Consider the following 9,003-nt stretch of genomic DNA (forward strand, 5'->3'; position numbering starts at 1 on the left):
TGCAGGGAAGCTTTCCTTTAGCAGGGAAGGTGCAGAGAGGCCTGGTGTTCAGATCTGCCTCCTTGTTGAAGATGTAGGCCCAAAACAGGGCCTGTCCCAGAAGATGTGTTGCCTCTTCAGTTTATTCACTCACCTGCACAGACTAGCCACTGAGGGACCCTGAACACAATATGACTCTCTCACCTGCTCTGGCAGACAGCCCTCAAAGGTGGCCACCTTTCCTCTGGCAGGGAAGGTGCCTGGATGTCTGGAGCCCGAAACAGGGTTTGTCCCAGAAGCTATGTTGCTTCTGTCTGTCCCAGAAGCTGTGTAACTTCTGCAGCCCACACTCTCACCAGTGTAGACTGGAGCCTGGGTGTCCCGGAGTAAAGATGGCTCCCTTACCAGCTCAGGCAGTGAGAGCTCTCCTAGGTGGACACCTCTCCTCTGGCAGGGAAGGTGCCGGGATGGATGATCTGGAGCCAGAAATGGGGTCTGTCCCAGAAGCTGTGTAGCTTCTGCAGTCTGCCCTCTCACAGGCACTGACTGGAGCCTGGACGACCTGAGCAAAGATCGAAATTGCAAGTCTTTACCTCAATATCTCATCAGTTAGAGTAACATTAAAGGATTGGGAAGATCCCCAGCTTTGGGTCAGTATGTAGAAGTCTGGTTCATCTGACCAGAATAACAAAAACACACAAAAAGTATTGAATAACTGAGTTAGAGTCTTGGCAAATGGCATCAAAATCAGCCATCCAGAATCTAGGTAAGGAGGCTGGGCAAGAGTTTGAATTTAGAGTTTTGTTAATGGACTCATGTCCCACAGAGAGGTATGTTCAAGTCCTAACCTTGGTAACTGTGAACGTGACAATATTTGGGAACAGGATCTTTGTGACATAATCAAGTTAAGATTTAGACATCAAGTTAAGAAGGAGCATAATCTGATATGACTGGTATATTGTATAAGAGGACAATACCTTACGGTAGAGACATGGGGAGGAAGTACCTGGAGATGGTAGACACACTAGTTAGAATAATGTAGAAGAATGCAGACAAGCAGTAGACTCTTTAAGAAGCCAGGAAGAAGCAAGGGAGACAGTCCCAAAAGTCTCCTATTGTGTGTGACCCACTGATACCTTGGCTGCATACACTCAGACTCTAGAACCACCAGGAAATATGGTTCTGTTGTTTTAACCCAATGAGGTTTTGGTGCTTTCTTATGACCACCCTGGGACACCACAATTCTTTTGGGGGTTTTGTATTGAGCCAGGCTCATAGACCTGGCAGAGCTAATTTCATAGATAGTATCAAATTGACATCTCTGATAGGAGTCAGGATCAGAAAGATGGGGGGAACGGGAGGGTAAGGAGGAATCTTTGGAATTGGGGATTGACTAAGTTCTCCTTGATCCATGGGGTGCTCATCTTGGGTGAACAAAAAACCACTTCTTCCACAACTATAGGTTCAGGCCCAGCATAGTGTGCTGACCAATGCTATAAATCAGCAATGTTTCTCCCAGTTTTGTCACTGCGTTCTCTCCCTCCCCCACTTAGGCTACTCATGTGTTAATACAGGGGCAGGGAGATCAATGTCTGAGAAGAAAAGTACAAATTCTTAGATAGCAACAGGGAGACTGTGTGTGCATCATGGTACCAGTACAGTCCACAGGTTCCGTCCTTGAGTCTCTACACTGGGAAGATGATGTAGGATGGAATCTGAGGGGGTGTCAGGTAGTTCAAAGTGGAACTGGAAACAAAGCATTTAAGTACAGTAATTTTCTTGAAATGTGCGTCTTTTATCTTCCCCTTCTCTCACACATGCGCAGGTATACGTGCAAGCACATACACAGCCACACGCATGCACCCCTCCAGGTTGAAGTCTATGATACTGCCAGTTTCCCGATTCAGATATTCTGGGAGGATATCTGGGATGAGGACCAATTTTGGGTTTTCATCTGGCATCCAGACTCCTCCCATAGGCTTCTGCTGTAGCCATTCTGATCACAGAGAGGCTTCTGTGCTGTCTAGGGGAATGTAACCACATGCTAGCTCCCTAAAGGTGTTCAGACTAGGGCATGTACATCACTGGGTACCACCATTTGCATCTCTTGGGTTTTCCCCAGATAGGGTGCAGAGTGGCCAGGGAATATCTCCTCCCAACTCTTCTTCAGCTCCATTTCTAGGGAGTTTCTTTTCTTTTCCATACGCACGCGCGCGCACGCACGCACGCATACACGCACGCATCCCCGCCTCCCAGTCGCCACGCTGGTAACCAGTCCAAGGAAAACAAAACAGAATTCACAAAGTTACTGAAGGTTACCAAAGACTGTGAGAATTGCCTTCTCACATGATGATTCCTTTGGGTCTCCTCTCATGCCAGCTGTCTGTGGCTACGGTTCCTGAAACTGTAGGCAATCCTCTCACGTGGTTTGTGGCCACTCTCACCCTCTGTCCTTGACAGCGATGCTTATAGTTCCCAGATTTTTTTCTTTCATTTTTTAAATTATGGGAAGTCCAAAAGATATACTCCATAATTTAATAAAATGTTATTGACTTATTATCACTATTAGTATGAAACATATAAGCTCCTTCACAGTAGCAGGACTGCAGTTCAACGCACTATTTCCTTTGAAGGAAATAAAGAGAATTATGGAGTAACATTTCAGAAAATGTAGAGTGGGGAAAGGACAAATACTATATTATTTCACTTATATAAGGTATCAAAATAATCACATTCATACAGATAGAATCTAATATTGTACTTACTGGGGCCAAGGGAAGAGATGTGAGCTGTTCCACGTGCTGATTGGTGACAGAGCCTCTGCTGGGAAGCTGAGAACGCTGTAGAGATGAATGGTGGATGGTTATAGGCCAGCACTTGATGCTGCTGAAACATGCCTTGAAGAACGGTGAAAACAGAAAATTGTGGTTTGTATATTTTACATCCCTTAATATGGCTAACATAGCAGAAGGCAAAACAAAGGCAGAGCAGAGACTCACAGGGAATGTTAGCAGAGACACACAGGGCGCGTTAGCAAAGCCACATTCCCTGTGATCACCTCCCTTTCCCATCAAGGTCGTCTCTAGGACAGTTCCTGCTGAACCAGGCCTGTTAAAGGCCAGACTCCTATAGGCTTCTTACCAACCCTGTCTAGCTGTGAATCTGCACTGTGACATCCATGTTAAACAGCAACATGGTAAAACAATAGAGCTTACCGAAGAATACAAAAGGAACCCTTGGCTTCTCAGACTTCTCACAGCCAGACCCTACTTCCCTGGTTCCCCTTTATTTGTTATACAACTACAAGAAAACAGTATTTTTGAATACCTTTTGAAATGCTTGTTTGAAACCAGGAGAGATTTATTAAATTCTTAGATACTGCCAGCAACTATGTTTCATATAACAAAATCGGCTTCAATGAAGGTTATTTTAAATACTTTGGCTTTTAAGAATTATCTGTAAAAAGTGTGAATATAGTTTCTCCTATTACAATTGAGGCCCATATCACCTGAGAGTACTTTCTGAGAATATTAACATTATAATATCATACTGAAATTTTTCATTAAGAAAAAAGTCATTCTTCATATATCTAAAGCAATTAATTATTAAGTACTACAATAAGCTATTCCAATCTTATTCAAATATGCTCCGAAAATACCAACCTGATGGGACCTTGTTCTGGAAGGCGTTCTTTGGCTTTCAGTGGATGTTAAATGTTTTTGGAATCCCAGTTTGAAGAGGGCTCTAGACTTAGAATTGGTTTGTAACCTTCTCCTAGCTTTTATTAACTTCTATGGCCTTGACTGGTCCCTTAATTGTCTTGAATCCCATTTTCTACTCTGCAAAATGAGACTGATGCTGGTTCATATCCAGCAGCATTGTTAGGAGAATTGGAGATACTAAGGGGACTCTCAAAAGGGTCAGGGGCTATACTCTACCACTGGCTTCTTGTTTGTTTGTTTGTTTGCTTGCTTGCTTGTTTGTTATGTGTGTGTGTATGTGTGTGTGTGCACGCGTGTGAACAAAATCAGTAGATGAGTAGACATCCTCTAAATATGGTGTCTGTTCCCTTGGTTTGGGTGCAGAGGCTGCTAGTTCAGTTCCTATTTAGAACTACTGTCTGTGTGGAAAGGCTGAGGCTCTGTGGAGTCAGATTCTGAGTCATCTCTAACCAAGAGGATGGGTGTGTGAGAACTCTCAGGATAGTCTGAGGTATTTAGATAGTAGTAATTTGATGCATACTATTTGACCCAGGTAGTGCTGGGTATTATAGGGACACATTGTGGGGTGCTGTAAGGAAGTAGTAGAATCCCATAATTTCAGAGATTTAATAAGCTGTGTGGTCAAACTAGCACTTTGGCATTCCTTTCTAGAAGGATTCTAGGCTAAGTTTCACCACTCACTGTATAAGCCACAGTGACTCAAAAATGAGTTCTTTCTCTGGAGGATGGATAATGCCAGTTTTCTAATGCCTGTGGAGACATCTTATACACAACCCTATCAAAAGATTTGTAAATGTCAAGACTGTCATTTGGAGAGGAGAATAAAAGATGCTGTGGAGAGATGGGGTGTGGATGCTGAGACATGAATGCTGCCTCCAGGGAGGGGTCTGTCCCAGTAGCAGGACACTGGTGAGGCTGCATCCACTTTATTTGGAGGTTGAAATCAGTCGCAAGTCCTCAATTTGACTTTCGCTCATGAGTTCAGAATGGTTAAGGCCTGTTGGATGGATCAAAGCTGTACAAATGCAAGAGACTGATGTAATAAGCCGGACCATCAGTGGCTTACTTGAATGCCCTTCTAAAATTCATGTTCTAAGTTCTTTGCTTCTGCGACTGTCTATATTCTGCCAGATCATGCATTCTACCTACCGCTTAGTTTCAGATTACAGCCTATAACTCACCCTTTGAGTCTTCTAGACTTGTAAAGTTAAGCTCAGTCCTTTTTTTAATTGTGGATTAAAGAGACAGAAATAGTTCAACTAAATCCTAGCAGGTTATGTAAGGTTTCAGAAGAGCGCCTTAGCCAGCAAGGTGGAGACCGCCTGCATGCCTGCTTTTACCACACTGTTAAGAGGCCTGGTTTAAGAAACTTATTTCGGATCTCTTTAACTAGTCACTCTTCTCCCATTAAGTAGATTCAAAAGATGCCCTAACACAGCTGCAATTCAGACTTTTACAAGGTGTTGGTGCATTTTTCTTTCCAGTCATACAATTGGAGGAATAAATTTGGCTTGCCTATTAATACTATTAACACTAATGTTGGATTCTTAGTCTTCTGATTTGTATAAACTATCCCCCTCTACCTAGCAACCATTTGAATGCCTACATGCCTATCACATTCCCATTTGTCCATGGTCAAGAGGGGAAAATAAAAATCTAAAATATTTACCAGTTACTTGTTTTATTATAGAAATGTACATATTCTCTAAAGGCAAAAGAAATGAACTACTAAAATGTTAAAAACATGAAGCTAAGCTTTCCTTAATTTGCCCCAAGATATATAAGGGAGTTCTTCACACACTACATTAATAATATGGCACAGGCTAGCTTATATGAGCATTCAAATACTCAGTATACACTCAGAGAGAATCTGCCTGCTGAATGGTGTTTGATAAGAAACTGTAAGGCCACGTTAGGGCCAGGAGAGTGACCCTGAGCACTCTGATTAAACTGAGAATGTTATTCTCTGGGACATTTGAAGGATTGGGTGGTGATTTTAATCTCCTTGTGGTTTCTTTGATGACCACACACACAGTACTACCCTCTTTTATACCATAAGCATAATTATGAATGCTATCTACAATGGATAGCATTAAGACACTAGCAGAGTGTATAAAAACTCATGGAGGCAGGGACACAATAGTGAACCTTTTTGGTTGATTTTTAAGTTGTTAAATAAGACATTCTAAGAATTCGAATGGGACAGCTCATGTCCAGGGAGAATCAGGACTAAAACTTAGGTTCCTTGGCTATGCATCTTGCTTTGCTGATTATGTTGGGAACAAGATAAAAGTGTATATTTTCAGAGCATTTACTTAAAAAACTCACAGTAAAAAGTCATTATTTTATAAAAAATATTCATAAAAATATTCATAACTAAGTTCTAACCTATAGGATCTCTGTGTACCTGAAATGCTCTCCTTCTCTCTCTGTCCCTCTCTCTCCCCTCCCTTCCTTTCTCCCTCTCTTCTTCTCCCTCTATCCCTCCCTCCCTCTGTCCTTCCTTCCTTCCTTCCTTCCTTCCTTCCTTCCTTCCTTCCTTCCTTCCTTCCTTCCTTCCTTCCTTCCTTCCTCATGTAGCTCAAACTACATGAGAACTAACCTCCAGTGAGACTTGGCCTTGAATCCTGATCTTCTTGCCTCTATCTCCCAAGTACTGATATTGGAGGTTTGTCTATCACAGTCCAAAATAATGTAACTTTCAAGCCACTAGTAGCATTATTTAGGAATACAACTTTACTAGGAATACTCAGTCATATAAGAGGATTCAAAGAAAGGAGTTATTTTTGTTTTCTTTAATGGGAGAAGAGGGCTCAGACCCTGAGATAACCTTAGGGTAGTGCCATTCGACCAATCCTCCTCTTGTAAGGGTGTGGTTTAAGAGAAAGAAAAATGTGTTATTATCCAGATGCTGAGAGTTTGAATATACCTTGGACTTGTCTATCTTGTTTTAGAAATGATGGGGAAGAAAAATCAGTAGGGATTTGAGTTCTCTTGATGACTGTTGCTAATGTTGCCTTTTGAATGCTGATGAAAGAGACCATTTGGTTGCTTAAGTTGGATAGGAACAGAGGAGGTACTTAAAGCATCAAGCAAGATCTGTCTACTAACAGGATTAGTGCAGAAGGCGGTGACTAGAGAGAACAGAGAAAGATGAAGAAAAAGACCAAAGAGTTTGGAACAAAGTAAGCCCATCCTATTAAGAGCTCAGCCCTGTGGTCTTGCTGACACTCTTGCATCACCAAGAATAGCTGCTTGCAGGGTGTGATCAAAGGTAAACCCAGAGAACAGAGAAATGCCAGCTTGGAACGCAGAGGGTGCAGTTCATAAACTGTTTTTTTTTTTTTTTTTTTGTCTTAAAGGATGTTGAGAAACAAGTTTTGTGGCATTTTCCTCTTCCACTGATTTGACAGAACTAACCTGTTGAGTTTGGTTCCACTGTGGTCCATGAAGGGTCCTGAAAACATTTTCTCTTTGTTTTTCAATGTCCAAGTGTAATTTTTTTTTTTTTTTTTTTAGTCTCTGTCTGGACACAATAATTTCAGAACTTTGGAAGCCCCATTCTGAGATTTTCATGGACCTCAGGGTAGTAGAATTGAACATACCCAGGTGTCTGGAATGAATATCTTTATTCACTGATTATCACTATTTCTTCAGGTCTCAACATTTTTGCTTAAACTGATCCCATCTGTACATTCATGGATCAATGTGGGTGGGAAATCCAATTACATCAATATTTTATTTCCAGAAAAATAGCAGGCAAGAGGGTCCACTGAGACCCATTACATTTTCAGGGCTTGGTCGAATTGAGTGCTGTTAAACAAACCATTGGCACGTAATCAACGGCCATTTATTTTAATACAGAATGATCTGCTAACAGTAGATAGAAACCATTCAATACCATCGACAAACAGATAGCTCATAGCCTTAAATTAGTTAGCCTATTTTTGTAATGAATAGAGACTTAATTTGAGTTTCCTCATCCTGGGAACACGAAACAGAATTATATCATACAGTGAATAACGGTTTGAAAGATTTTAATTTAGTTTGGCACCGTGGGTTCTTCTAATTATTCCTGACTCTTCACGTGGCAGAGACAGTGACCCTGAGCCCAGGGGCAAAACAGATGCTTCTCACCTGCAGACTCATTATCGAACTAATTATTCTTCAAATGATTTTATAATGTTCACAGGGAACCCAATCCTGGGACTATAAATAAAGGTTTAAGTCATTTATAGTATGCTTGCCTGCTTAGCATCCGAACCCACGTTGGAGAACTTGCATGTCCTCATCTACCCTGAGGTAAATTCTTTACATTGTCAGTCCTTAGTGTGAATTTGGAACCTGAAATTCTTGAGTAAGTATCTTGGTCTCTACATTTGTCAGTGACTGGCCACGCTGGACACCTTCGCTTAGGATGTGACAATGACCTAGTGCTGAGAGACAAGTGTGCTTTTCTCAGGAGCAGGCATACACTGCTTCTTTACAACTACAGCAGGGGCTGGTGTCAGTTGCTGGCCATTATTTTTATACCTTTCCCTAGTCATTTTATTTGTCCTCTGGTTCTCAGGTTTTAAAGCATTCCATGGGCTTAAGGAATTCTTAATTTAAGAAGTCCCATTTCTCATCACCTCCAAAATATCTGACCCATGTTTCATATTAAATATGGAATTGAAGGGCTATAAAGAATCTAATGTAAATTCTTATAATTTTACTTTTAAGAAAGAATTTTAATTTTCCTTTTTTTAGTATCTTGGACTATTTGATTATAAGGTAGTAGCTCTGTGTGTGTGCACATGCATGCGTGTGATCCCCTGTTCTCCACATCCACTGGTTCTGCAATGCTCTCAGTCAAATTGTTTGGAAGGTTCACTCAAAGGGAAGGATTTTAGCTCCACTTACTGGAGCTTTAAACCAGGGCAGATTCAATGATCCTTTTAACTTGATGATGAGACAAATACGGAAAACAAAAATCACAATCTCCAAGCCCCTTCATTTTCTCTGATCGCTAATCTAGATATAGAGGTTCTGTTCAATTGTGCATGTAGACAGCAGACTGTGGCAGCTGTGATGATATTGTAATGTCACTAGTAGAAAATTCTCAAGAGATTTCACAGTCCAGATGCCTTAAAATGTCTTTTCTACTCCTTGTTGCCTTAAGGTTATGTTAGCTATGAGATCAACAGCTAGAATCCACAAACACAATAGTAAAGAAGATCAAATATTATTAATTGGATGTATTTTATGAACAATTTTATACTTGCATTCTAGTATTGGCTTTCTATATAATTTTGTGCCTTTT

This window comes from Mus pahari, chromosome 5 (genome assembly GCF_900095145.1).
Source record: "Mus pahari chromosome 5, PAHARI_EIJ_v1.1, whole genome shotgun sequence".
Taxonomy (NCBI): Eukaryota; Metazoa; Chordata; class Mammalia; order Rodentia; family Muridae; genus Mus; species Mus pahari.